Here is a 12,886-nt window from a genome sequence, read left to right as displayed (position 1 = left end):
GGCGTGATGGGTGAGGCGTGATGGGTGAGGCATGACGGGTTAGAAGTGATGGGTTAGGCGTGATGGGTGAGGCATGACGGGTGAGGCGGGATGGGTGAGGCATGACGGGTTAGGGCTGATGGGTGAAGCATGACGGGTGAGGCGGGATGGGTGAGGCATGACGGGTTAGGGCTGATGGGTGAGGCATGACGGGTGAGGCGGGATGGGTGAGGCATGATGGGTTAGTTGTGATGGGTGAGGCGTGATGGGTGAGGCGGGATGGGTGAGGCATGACGGGTTAGGGCTGATGGGTGAAGCATGACAGGTGAGGCGGGATGGGTGAGGCATGACGGGTTAGTTGTGATGGGTGAGGCGTGATGGGTGAGGCGGGATGGGTGAGGCATGACGGGTTAGGGCTGATGGGTGAGGCATGACGGGTGAGGCGGGATGGGTGAGGCATGACGGGTTAGTTGTGATGGGTGAGGCGTGATGGGTGAGGCATGATGGGTGAGGCATGATGGGTCAGGAGTGATGGGTGAGGCGGGATGGGTGAGGCGTGATGGGTGAGGCATGACGGGTTAGGTGTGATGGGTGAGGCATGACGGGTGAGGCGGGATGGGTGAGGCGTGATGGGTGACGCATGACAAGTGAGGCATGATGGGTCAGGAGTGATGGGTGAGGCATGATGGGTGAGGCATGATGGGTCAGGAGTGATGGGTGAGGCGTGATGGGTGAGGCGTGATGGGTGAGGCATGATGGGTTAGGTGTGATGGGTGAGGCGTGATGGGTGAGGCATGATGGGTCAGGAGTGATGGGTGAGGCGTGATGGGTGAGGCATGATGGGTTAGGTGTGATGGGTGAGGCGTGATGGGTGAGGCATGATGGGTCAGGAGTGATGGGTGAGGCGTGATGGGTGAGGCGTGATGGGTGAGGCATGATGGGTGAGGCATGATGGGTCAGGAGTGATGGGTGAGGCGTGATGGGTGAGGCATGATGGGTGAGGCACAACGGGTTAGGTGTGATGGGTGAGGCATGACGGGTCAGGAGTGATGGGTGAAGCGTGATGGGTGAGAGATGACGGTTAGGCGTGATGGGTGAGGCATGACGGGTGAGGCAGGATGGGTGAGGCATGACGGGTGAGGTGTGATGGGTGAGGCGTGATGGGTGAGAGATGACGGGTGAGGCGGGATGGGTGAGGCATGACAGGTGAGGCATGATGGGTCAGGAGTGATGGGTGAAGCGTGACGGGTGAGAGATGACGGGTTAGGAGTGATGGGTGAGGCATGATGGGTGAGGCGGGATGGGTGAGGCATGACAGGTGAGGCATGATGGGTCAGGAGTGATGGGTGAAGCGTGACGGGTGAGAGATGACGGGTTAGGAGTGATGGGTGAGGCGTGATGGGTGAGAGATGACGGGTTAGGCGTGATGGGTGAGGCATGACGGGTGAGGCGGGATGGGTGAGGCATGACAGGTGAGGCATGATGGGTCAGGAGTGATGGGTGAAGCGTGACGGGTGAGAGATGACGGGTTAGGAGTGATGGGTGAGGCATGATGGGTGAGACATGACGGGTGAGAGATGACGGGTCAGGCATGATGCGTGAGGCATGACGAGTGAGGCGGGATGGGTGAGGCGTGATGGGTGAGGCATGATGGGTGAGGCGTGATGGGTGAGGCATGACGGGTTAGGCGTGATGGGTGAGGCATGATGGGTGAGACATGACGGGTGAGAGATGACGGGTCAGGCATGATGGGTGAGGCGTGACGGGTGAGAGATGACGGGTTAGGAGTGATGGGTGAGGCATGACGATTGAAAATGAAGACAGAGTCAGCGAGGGAGCTGGCTCCCTGGGAGTGCAGTAAGCACCCCAGTCCTTTGGTTGAGCTGGCACCGCCTATCTCCCGTAGGGGGGGTGGACTGTGCTGGACACCCCCTTTTGGTACTCCCAGTTTTAATGAAACCACATTCCAGCAGGTGCAGGGAGGATCAGGGTCTTCTCACACCCCTGTTCCTCAGCTGCCGCCCGGAGTCTGGGGCCTGGAGGCAGAGCGAGCCGCCTCGTGCGTGGTCTTGGCAGGGGGCTGCTGCGGGGCCTGGGGGGCCTGCCGGTGGCGGGGCTGTCACTTCTGCTCTCACCTAAGAATGTTGGAGATAGGGGCGTGTAGGGGACGATGTGGCTGGGTGAATTATTTAGGGGGGGTGCTGTGGTTGGGTGGCCCGACCCCGGGGGGGTTTGCTGGGGGTGGTCTGGTCCGGGTGCGGGGTGGTGGGCCAGGCTCGAAGCAGGAAGGAGATGGGTTGGTGTGGCGGTGTCGCCGCTCCCCTCACCCCCATCCGGATTTTAGGTTCACTTATTGGGTCATCTGTTAATCCCGGGACCAACCACCGGTGCCGCCGGGTTTTTGTGTCCGCGCTTACTAATTTTTTTTTTCTTCTGTGGTGTGAGCGGGGGCACTAGGTTGGGAAGGTGTGATTGAGCCTGTGAGTTCTTTTTCTTCTCTCTCTCCCAGGTTGGGGTCTGAACTGCTCCTTCTACCAAACACACCTCCGTTTCTGCTAAGTGCGGAGTCCATTCCCCCCTCCTGCTCTCCCTCCGCTGGCTGGCGTCAGGGGTCGCCGGTGCACTGGTAGAGCTCGGGGTTTGGGGGTGGATGCCCGGGTGGCTACTGGCTCATTCCTTGCAGCCTCTCCGTGGGGGCCCGGCCAGCCGGGGCTCAGCTGGGTCTCCTGTTGGGGGAAGGGCCTCCCCAGATTCACTTCGGGGTGGCTAGCTGCCGGCGGAGCCCGCGGACTTGTCTCCTCGGCTCCTGGGGGCTCTGGCATTGCGGTGGCTGGGGGACTTCCTAGGGGCTGCCTCTCCTCCTCCCTTGATGGAGGTCGGATTTCCGGGGCTGGCCCCTGCTTGGTGCCTTCGCTCTTGGGGTCCTTTTGGGCGCCTGGGGCTTTGGGTCTCCCAGCGCTGAACTCAGTGTTCTGGGGGGGCGCCTCTTCGGCTCTCCACAACCACTATTGAGCATTTTTCCTTTGGATAAACTTTACATGCACAAGTTCACCCTCACAATCAACTACAGGTGCTTAGTTCCAGGTACTCAGAGATTCACTTCCAATCAGAAAGCCCACATTCATATCTTCAGGTAACACAGAGTACATGTCAGATAAAATAATACTACTTATATATTGCCACATCGCCAGACAGGACACTGTAAAAAAAAAGAGACATGAGGCGTGACGGGTGACGATGGAGGTGAATGAAGATGAATGAAGGTGGAGGGAGGTTTATGAAGGACAATGGAGGTCAGTGAAGGTCAGTGAAGGTCAATGAAGGTCAATGAAGGACAATGGAGGTCAGTGAAGGTCAGTGAAGGTCAATGAAGGACAATGGAGGTCAGTGAAGGTCAGTGGAGGTCAATGAAGGTTAATGAAGGACAATGGAGGTCAGTGAAGGTCAGTGAAGGTCAATGAAGGACAATGAAGGACAATGGAGGTCAGTGAAGGTCAGTGAAGATCAATGAAGGACAATGAAGGACAATGGAGGTTGATGGTCTGAATATCTTTTATCAAGGCACATGTAGAAACTTTTTCGAAAATCTTAGGCCCCCTCCACACGAAGTCAAAACGAACACGAAACGCTAATATTTTCCAGAACGTTTGTCGTAAAGACGGAGACGTAAAATAAATGTGATCGTCCACACGAATGCATGAAAACGCTGCAAAATGTATGCCAGGCCTGTAAGTGGCGCTGTGGTGCCAAAGCAAAAATAGGCGACGGAATGTTGGGCATGCGCACTAATATTTATCCATGGTTGCCCTGCGGGTCCATTTTGGTGGTTCAGTCAGATTCAGGTGCTGAACTATGTGGTGGATATTGCTCTGTTCTTCCTGGAGATATTCCAGAAGAAGAAGATTCTGTTGTAAGCCCGACAGCAGGGTGAGTAGCATGAGCAGCAACCATTCAACACAGTACGGCGCCATTGTTGTTGTGATACTGTGTCGCGCATGCGTGTTTAGAGGCGACGCTATGACGCATGCGTGTAAAAAAAAAATGCGGTTAGAGCTTAAAGATGGAAACGCGAAAACGGCGTTTCAAAATCTTCCCACTCTGAAGGCTGAATAAAAAAAAGATCGTTTACAGACCCCCGAAACGCCGGCTTCGTGTGGATGAGAGGCTGGTTTGGTGAAAAATTTGTGCGTTTAGGCCAGGGTTCGACTTCGTGTGGACGGGGCCTGAGAATCATTTATTATAAACGATGATAAAATCTGCTAAACCACAAAAACTAAGAAGAAATCTTCCAGCAGCTGAGCGCCTCCTGCTGTTTTACCCTCAGATCTCCTTAAAGCGCTGCCTGTTGGAGCATCTGATTTAACTTTTTACACATCCTTTTTTTTCAGTGACAGGTCTGCCTTCAGGATTGATCTGGATCCCAGAAAAAATACACTCCCTCCTAAATCAGCTGTTAGGAAAAAATTAATTAGCTACATTGTTAAGATTGACTTCTAGGCATGGGCGGATCTACAGGGGGGCAAGGGGGGGGCAGCTGACCCCCCAATATAGAGCCTTGCCCCCCCAGCTGCCCCCCTAACTTTGATGATCCAAAAGCTGTACCTGTAAAAACAACCTGCCACTATGTTCACAGGCTTCTCAAAACAATACATTTACCAAAAGGTTGCAATTCAGTTTTTTATTTTTAATGTATTATTTGCCACCGTCCCTCAAATACTTAGCTACGCCCCTGATTCAAACGTGCAGAGCGCAGTTCGCGCTCAGTCTGTCTGACACACACACACACACACACAGTCTGCAGCATCGCGGTGGCTCTGTAGTGTGCAAACCAACTGGAGAGACTGAGCTGTCCCAGGGCATCTGAAGGTGAAGTGACTTTTACCAGGTGTAGTTTAAACACACGTTTCACTTAAAAGTTACATTTGTAGTCAATATCTGCTAAAGACGATTAGCAAAAACAGCGAGTGTGTCGGTCAAATCCTTCCCTCGGGATTTGTAAGAGCACTCTTCCCTTTGATTAATGTTAAGAAAAAAACAGCTTAATAAAAAAATACAATATATTTTTTGTATCCACAACGTTAACTGATTTACTGATGGTAACCGTCATGCCGCCGTTACGTTACAACACGCAGGCTACAGTGTTGATTTGATTAGCTGAGCAGTCCTATAAATCCAATTCCTCTCAGATATCGCAGCAATGAAACCAGGTCATAACTGGGGAAATAACAAATACAATAGAATTAAGTAGTCTAAACATAACGTGTGTGAATGTGATAAATCTTTCTCATTTATATTTGTTATATAGGCTATACTACAATACCTATACCTATATATGTATATATATATTTATATATATATATATATATATATATATATATATATATATATATATATATATATATAAATATATATATACATATATATATATATATATATATATATATATATATATATACCTATATATATATATATATATAGGTATTGTAGTATATGCTACTTAACTTATAAGTTCCATGGCCCTACAGTGTAGGCTAATGAAATACAAGGATAACCAGAGGTTTTCACATATTGACTTTTGCATGCAAATATTACTTCATAGCCATGAAAAGGAAGGCTAAAAGTGGGGATATAACCAGCTTTTTTGCAAAGAAAATTCCAACAAGTACACAAGAGGAAGAGCGCAAGGGAAATGAGGGAGAAGGCAGTAAACTGGAGAGCCCAGGAGGGTCAGTGCAGGAAAAGACTGAAGGAGACACAGAAATAAGTGATGAAGAAGAGGAAATACATGAAGGAGACACAGAAATAAGTGACGAAGAAGAGGAAATACATGAAGGAGACACAGAAATAAGTGACGAAGAAGAGGAAATACATGAAGGAGACACAGAAATAAGTGACGAAGAAGAGGAAATACATGAAGGAGACACAGAAATGAGTGAAGGAAATGAGGAAATAAGTGCAGGAGCTGAGGAAAAAGAAGAATCACTGAGAGATGAAGAGGAGGCTCCAGATTCAGAGAGAGGAACAGACGCAGGGAATGATCAGGAGGAGGAGGAAGATGACAGAGAGGAAGAGGGTAGACCTGAAATTCTCCCTGGACCACATGGTATGTTTTTATTCTTCTTCTATATAAATTGCCATACAGAGGGATAATATATGTAATGCCACATGTGCATTAGCTATGTCCATGTACTGTTCAATTGCATTAGATAATCATATTTGGCACTCTTTGTTTTTTAAGATATATCAAAATGCAAAGGTGATGCAGCAGTGCAGCCTGATTTAAAGACATTTCCAAAGACACAACATGGAGCCGCAAAAAGAAGCTTCCACAGGGAGTGGTGCAGTTCTTGGCCATGGCTTGAATATTCCATGTCTAAAGATGCAGCATTCTGCTTTGCATGCAGACATTTTGCACATTTGAAAAACAGTGTATTCACTTCAGAAAATGGCTATTCTAACTGGAAGAAGGCCACTTCCAAAGACAGTGGGTTTAGTGTACATTCCAGAGCAGACACACATGTGAATGCAATGATTGCATGGAGTGAGTTTAAAAGAATGGCCAAGAAAAACACAACTGTCTTGGGAATGATGGGAGATGAAAATCAGAAACAAGTAATCGAAAATCAAAAGTACATCAAAACTTTAGCTGAAACCTTGCTGTTGACAGCCACTCAGAATATTTCCCAACGTGGCCATGATGAATCAGAAAACTCAAAAAACAGAGGAAATTTCCTTGAGATTTTAGATCTTGTGAGTAAACATGATGCCTTAGTGAAAAAGCGGCTGTGTCAGGGTCCCAGAAATGCTAAATACACAAGCAAAAGCACACAAAATGAGATTTTGGAGTGTTTAGCAGAAATGGTGAGAGAGGAAATTATTAAAGAGGTTAAAGAAAGTGTGCACTTTTCTATTTTAGCTGATGAGACTAAAGACATTCAAAAAAAGGAGCAGCTATCTCTGGTCGTACGATATTATTACAATGGTGTGGTTCAGGAGAGCTTCCTTGAGTACCAGAATTTAGAGCACGCAGTAAGTTTGACAGAGAAATTTATTTCATGTCTAGAAAAGTATGGACTGGAATACAAAGAGAATCTGGTAGGCCAAGGCTATGATGGGGCTGCAGTCATGAGTGGCAGGTGCTCTGGGCTCCAAACAAGGGTTAAAGAAGTTGCCAAACATGCATTTTATGTTCACTGCAGGGCACATTGTTTGAATCTTGTCATTGTGGACAGTGTAAAAAATGTCCCAGAAGCTGCTTGTTTTTTCACTTTGCTGGAAAGACTGTACACATTCATGTCAGGCTCATATGTTCACATTAAGTGGATGGATGTTCAAAAAGAAATGTTCAGTGGTGTGCCACCACGAGAACTTCCTAGGCTAAGTGACACTAGAAGGGCCTGTCGCTATGCTGCATGTAGAAACCTTATGGACAGGCTGCCTGCAGTAATAAGAGTGCTGGATGAAATTTCAGATGAGGCTAATCCACAGAGAGCTGTAGACGCAAGAGGACTTTGTTCTCAAATGGATTTTAATTTCATAGGGCTCCTTGCAGTCTTCAGAAAAGTTCTAGGTGAAACTAAGATTTTATCTGAGATGCTCCAGTCAACTAATGTGGACCTTACCAAAGCAGCTGACCTTACTGAAACCCTCAGACAGACATTGGAAGATTATCGTAAAGAGGAGAGCTTTAGTTACCTGTGGAGTACAGCACATGCAATGGTTGTAACATTTCTACTATTGTCAAATCCAAAAGAACCAAACACACATCTAGGATACTACATGATACTCTTGTAACATCTACACTTGGACAGCAAACACACATTGACAGCAAAGATGCCTTTAGAATAGGTATATTCATTCCCATCATAGACTCAATGATCAGTGAAGTGGACAGGCGCTTTTCTAACTCTAGCAGTAAAATTATGAGGGGTATAGAAGCTTTAAACCCATCCAACAATGACTTTTTAAATGAAGAATTAGTTTTGTTACTGGCTGAGGAATACGGCTCTGACTGGCAAGACTTAAAAACTGAGATACACCAGGCAAAAAGACTTCTTGAAAGAAGCAGAGCAAACGGTAAAGTAAACCCGTCCAGTCTGACGGAGTTTGTGACATTCTTGGTGCCTTTTAAAGAGGTTTTCTTTGAACTTTTTCGCCTGTGCAAGATTGCTATTGTTTTGCCAGTTAGTACTGCTGGGTGTGAGCGAAGCTTTTCCACTTTAAAGCTTGTAAAAACTCACCTGCGCTCAACCATGGCAGATGACCGTTTGAGAAATCTGGCTGTTCTCAGTATTGAGAAACAGCGTGCAAAAGCACTAGATTTAGATAAGTTTGTAAAACGTTTTGCTGCTAAGCACAACAACCGTCGCCTTAAGCTTTCTTAAAGAAATGGCTGACCATGGGTCATTTGTGGTTTCAGGGCATAAGTTTTTAGGTAGAGTATTGTCCGCTGTTTCATACTTGTAGTCCAATGCATCTTGGACACAATTATTATAACAAATAAATTAAAGGGATTTTGCTTGTTAGACTTTTACTTTTTAAAAGATGCAGGGTTTTTTTGTTCGATCACTGCACTTTGCTTATTCTGTTGTGAATTTAAAAGAAAAACTTTGTAGTGTGTAAGGGCATGATTAAACAACAACTACTGTAGTTTAAAAGTGTTTTGTGTTTATTTGGTTAAAGCAGCTCACATATAAGGATTCCCATGTACCGTCTACTTCTGCCACCCTGCCAAGACCTCTTGCCACCCCTTTGCCCCCCCATGGAAAATTTTCTAGATCCGCCACTGCTTCTAGGTTTCTATCCCTTTTATATAATTCATTAGCTTTTATTAGTTCCTGCTCCCGGTGGTTGGCTCCTTTATTCCACCCTGGATTCTCATCACTGTAGTCTCTGTTCACTTCACAATTGAAAAATAAATATGAAAAAACAGTAGTGAGAAGGCATCCATTCTTTGCTGCTGTATGTGACAACTCTCACGGTTGCTAGGCAACATGGCTTAAGGGCGATGAAAGCTGCAGAAGGCTGGACCTGTTTGAACCCACAGCCAAAACTCTTCCGGTCTCTATTTTTTTTCACAGACCGACCAAGGACTGAATCCAGGTAGGCCGGGTCTTTGGAGGATCCAGTCCACGTAGACCCGGTTCTTGGAGGATGTAGAATCTGGAATCTAACACAGCCCCTGAGAACTAACCTACGGTGATTTTTCATTTCATCGCTTTATGAATGAGAGGGAAATGTAAACTGATTATGTTAGAAAGAGCGTGGGAGCATGCATGCTGCCTTAGCGGATTCCCATGAAGGGTCCGCCATATTAAGTACCATCCCAAACCACATAGTGGGTAGGGCAAGTGGAACGTTCAGCCCTTAAATAGTGAGTCTGCATCAGTTGCAGTTCTCGCTGGAATTCGGCAGCAGGTGTAACAGCGTCCTGATGGAGGAGGAAACACGTTCCGCAAAACGTAAGTTCCGCTTGTTTGCTGTGTCTTCGTCACACTGACAGAAAATCCACTGATCTCTATTTATTCCCTGGATTCTGATTGGCCGTTGGTAGAACAGGGTTGAAGTGAACCCACTGGCCGCCATATTGGTACTCCCTCGACCCCCAGCGGACAGAGTGACCGCTTCCCCCCGTCTGCCTTACCGGCCCACAGCCCCCCTCCTGAGGAGGGGCGGCTCATGGTTCTCTTTTTTTGTTGAGTTTTTACGACGCTATTGGCTCTTTTTTTTACAGTAGTCACAGGAAGGTGGATATGAGAGAGGGGGACAGCAAAGGACCACAGGTCGGATTCAAACCTGGATCTGCCCCTTTAAGGACCAAGGCCTCCATACATGGGTCGTGCCTATCCACTGCACCACCTGCACACCCGGATTCACCTGTTTTATGGTGGAAGTTTAGAATTGTGAGATTTGCAGAGAAAGGATGTTTCCATGGGGTTTGAACTGTTCTGTATGTCCATTTCACCCACTGAACTGTCGTTATTCAACTATGGCAATGGAAACTCTGCATTCTGTGACCCCTTTAAGTCTGTGTTCGGATTCATGGGCTGCATCCTCCAAGGACCCGGCCTACCTGGACTGGATCCTACGAAGTCCTTAAAATTAGGAGACAGGAAGAGTTTTGGCTGTGAATTCAAACAGGTCCAGCCTTTTGCGACTTTCACCACTGTACGCTCTGTCGCCTAGCAACTGTGATAGTTGACACACAAAACAGGAAAAGGAATGAATACCGAGTATCAGACATCATATCAACACAGGAAGTGATCAGACATCATATGAAGACAGGAAGTGATCAGACATCATATGAAGACAGGAAGTGATCAGACATCATATGAAGACAGGAAGTCATCCGACATCATATGAAGACAGGAAGTGATCCGACATCATATGAAGACAGGAAGTGATCAGACATCATATCAACACAGGAAGTCATCAGACATCATATGAAGACAGGAAGTCATCAGACATCATATCAACACAGGAAGTCATCAGACATCATATCAACACAGGAAGTGATCAGACATCATATGAAGACAGGAAGTGATCAGACATCATATCAACACAGGAAGTCATCAGACATCATATCAACACAGGAAGTCATCAGACATCATATCAACACAGGAAGTGATCAGACATCATATGAAGACAGGAAGTGATCAGACATCATATCAACACAGGAAGTCATCAGACATCATATGAAGACAGGAAGTGATCAGACATCATATCAACACAGGAAGTCATCAGACATCATATGAAGACAGGAAGTCATCAGACATCATATCAACACAGGAAGTGATCAGACATCATATCAACACAGGAAGTGATCAGACATCATATGAAGACAGGAAGTGATCAGACATCATATGAAGACAGGAAGTGATCAGTCATCATATCAACACAGGAAGTGATCAGACATCATATCAACACAGGAAGTCATCAGACATCATATGAAGACAGGAAGTCATCAGACATCATATCAACACAGGAAGTCATCAGACATCATATGAAGACAGGAAGTGATCAGACATCATATGAAGACAGGAAGTGATCAGTCATCATATCAACACAGGAAGTCATCAGACATCTTATCAACACAGGAAGTCATCAGACATCATATGAAGACAGGAAGTCATCAGACATCATATCAACACAGGAAGTCATCAGACATCATATGAAGACAGGAAGTGATCAGACATCATATGAAGACAGGAAGTCATCAGACATCATATGAAGACAGGAAGTGATCAGACATCATATCAACACAGGAAGTCATCAGACATCATATCAACACAGGAAGTCATCAGACATCATATCAACACAGGAAGTCATCAGACATCATATGAAGACAGGAAGTCATCAGACATCATATGAAGACAGGAAGTCATCAGACATCATATCAACACAGGAAGTCATCAGACATCATATCAACACAGGAAGTGATCAGACATCATATGAAGACAGGAAGTGATCAGACATCATATCAACACAGGAAGTCATCAGACATCATATGAAGACAGGAAGTCATCAGACATCATATGAAGACAGGAAGTGATCAGACATCATATGAAGACAGGAAGTGATCAGACATCATATGAAGACAGGAAGTGATCAGTCATCATATCAACACAGGAAGTGATCAGACATCATATCAACACAGGAAGCCATCAGACATCATATGAAGACAGGAAGTGATCAGACATCATATCAACACAGGAAGTCATCAGACATCATATGAAGACAGGAAGTGATCAGTCATCATATCAACACAGGAAGTCATCAGACATCATATGAAGACAGGAAGTGATCAGACATCATATCAACACAGGAAGTCATCAGTCATCATATCAACACAGGAAGTGATCAGACATCATATCAACACAGGAAGTCATCAGACATCATATGAAGACAGGAAGTCATCAGACATCATATGAAGACAGGAAGTGATCAGACATCATATGAAGACAGGAAGTGATCAGTCATCATATCAACACAGGAAGTGATCAGACATCATATCAACACAGGAAGTCATCAGTCATCATATCAACACAGGAAGTGATCAGACATCATATCAACACAGGAAGTCATCAGACATCATATGAAGACAGGAAGTGATCAGACATCATATCAACACAGGAAGTCATCAGACATCATATGAAGACAGGAAGTGATCAGACATCATATGAAGACAGGAAGTGATCAGTCATCATATCAACACAGGAAGTGATCAGACATCATATCAACACAGGAAGTCATAAGACATCATATGAAGACAGGAAGTGATCAGACATCATATCAACACAGGAAGTGATCAGACATCATATCAACACAGGAAGTCATCAGACATCATATGAAGACAGGAAGTGATCAGACATCATATCAACACAGGAAGTCATCAGACATCATATGAAGACAGGAAGTGATCAGACATCATATCAACACAGGAAGTCATCAGTCATCATATCAACACAGGAAGTCATCAGACATCATATCAACACAGGAAGTCATCAGACATCATATGAAGACAGGAAGTGATCAGACATCATATCAACACAGGAAGTCATCAGACATCATATGAAGACAGGAAGTGATCAGACATCATATCAACACAGGAAGTGATCAGACATCATATCAACACAGGAAGTCATCAGACATCATATGAAGACAGGAAGTGATCAGACATCATATCAACACAGGAAGTCATCAGACATCATATGAAGACAGGAAGTGGTCAGACATCATATGAAGACAGGAAGTCATCAGACATCATATGAAGACAGGAAGTGATCAGACATCATATCAACACAGGAAGTGATCAGACATCATATCAACACAGGAAGTCATCAGACATCATACGAAGACAGGAAGTGATCAGACATATCAACACAGGAAGTCATCAGACATCATACGA

This window comes from Cyprinodon tularosa, unplaced genomic scaffold (assembly GCF_016077235.1).
Source record: "Cyprinodon tularosa strain WSP-4 unplaced genomic scaffold, ASM1607723v1 ctg951, whole genome shotgun sequence".
Lineage (NCBI taxonomy): Eukaryota > Metazoa > Chordata > Actinopteri > Cyprinodontiformes > Cyprinodontidae > Cyprinodon > Cyprinodon tularosa.
This window is presented reverse-complemented; position numbering follows the sequence as displayed.